The sequence below is a fragment of the Octopus bimaculoides genome, chromosome 20 (genome assembly GCF_046866305.1).
Source record: "Octopus bimaculoides isolate indiv1 chromosome 20, ASM4686630v1, whole genome shotgun sequence".
Lineage (NCBI taxonomy): Eukaryota > Metazoa > Mollusca > Cephalopoda > Octopoda > Octopodidae > Octopus > Octopus bimaculoides.
In genome coordinates, this window is record NC_142947.1 from 11,702,167 (window position 1) to 11,704,310 (window position 2,144).

Below are 2,144 nucleotides of genomic sequence, written 5' to 3' on the forward strand. Positions count from 1 at the left end.
TGTAGAAAACAGACTTCCTGGTGATTTTCTCCAAAGCTGGGTGAGAAAAGTTACAATTAATTCTACTTAGTCTGAAAATACATCCTGTCTAAGCAGAAGCTTTCTGCAGACATAGAATATTTCGCTAAAACTGGCAACATTATACATAACAGACCGCACCGAACGCACGCATTCGAAGCCATTTCTTTGACTTCTATGAATGGAAAACTTACACTATATGCATTAAGCTATATAACCCCACTGTTCATTATTATATTCTCTCTCTCTCTCTCTCTCTCTCTCTCTGTATCTCTCTCTCCCCACTCTCTCTCTCTCTCTCTCTCTCTGTATCTCTCTCTCCCCACTCTCTCTCTCTCCTTCCCTATATATATATATATATATATACACACATTCTTTTATTCTTTTGTCCTTTTATTCTGTCACTTGCTTCAGTCATTTCACTGCGCTCATGCTGGATCACCGCATTGAAAGGTTTTTTTTTTAGTCGAACAAATCGCCCTAGGACCTATTTCTCAAGCCTAGCACTCATTCTATCGTTCTCTCTTACCGGAGCGCTAAGTTACAGGGACCTAAACACTCCAAAACCGGTTGTCAAGCGGTGATGGGGTGACAAACAAAATTCACATACACAGAGATATATATATATACAAGTATACGAATATATATATATTTCGTTTTCCTGTCTTGTTTTCCGTCCGCCACTATCCTCCATGGAACAAATTTAATTTGTGTCCGTGGGAAGAGCCATTTTAACGATGCGTCCTGCCCTAACTCTTCGAAACGCCAGTGTTATAATGGTGGCAGCTGATGAAGGAAATGTTCTCTATGTGGCCTGTGTGTTTTTTGTACCTTGTTTATCATTTTGTCCGTGTTTTTTTGCAACGTCATGTACCCAGATATGCATCTATATATACATGTAGATGAAGGTATGTACATATATATGCATATACTCATATATTATATATATATATATATATATATATATATATATATATATATATATATATATATATATATATATATATATATATATATATATATATATATATGGTTTTATGATTTATTATTGTGTATATTTTAAATTATATATGGAGGCACCAAAATCTTTTAAGTGCTTAGACCCTCTATGGGTCTTAATCCGTCCTTGTCTGTGGTGGTACGGTATTCTGTCGCCAGCCTGTGAAAGAAAAATGAAAGTGGAAGTTGATACCGTTGGGATGTGAACCGAAGAAACATATATCCAATGTTCTCACTAATCCACTGCCTTTGGATGGTACGATATTTTGTCACCGGTCCAGGAAGAATGGAAAGCAAATATGATCGTATCGCCATTTGAACTGAGAAAGCATTTTGTCCGACTCTCTCACAACTGAAGTAGTCTGGGCTGATACAATATTTCATCGCCGGTCCCGAAAAAGAACTAACGGGCAAAGCTGATGTCGGGCGTCAGATGAACACACGACATAAATAACTAAACGAAACACAATGCATCTTGTCCTGCGCTCTAACAAATTCTACTTATTCACAGCCTGCCTTCTCAAATATCGATCACTAATATTGATTTCTTGCGATTTGCACGAGGCCTATAATTTGTATCAGCTCTAGCAATATATCTGCTTGTCATTTACATTGTCGCTCCTGCAAAACAGAGGAGACAGCAATAATTGCGGATTTCCAGATTTCCAGCGGGAATTCAACTGATAAAGAACATAAAGGGAGGTAATTAGATAACCGAGTGCACGGTATTTATTTAATCTGGCTTTCCATCTTTCACACTTTGTAACATCCTATGTGCAGTTAATAATTTGTAACTTGTATTTGCAACATTAAAAACAAAAAAAAACAGACACAAATGTACATGCAAACACGCACACACACACACTCACAAACACACACACAAACACATACACACACATGAAAGACACGAGTACAATACGCTCGAGCTTTTCTCTCTCTCTCCATGTCTCCCTTTATCTATCACTCTTTTATCTTCCCTGTTATCCTCTTCCTCTCTTTCTCTCACCCTTCCTCTCTCCCTCCTTCTCCATCCCTCTCTCTCTCTCTCTGTCTCTCTATCAGTCTCTGTGAGTGTGTGTGCCTCTCTCTTTCACACACACACACGCTCTCTTTCGCTCTCTCACACA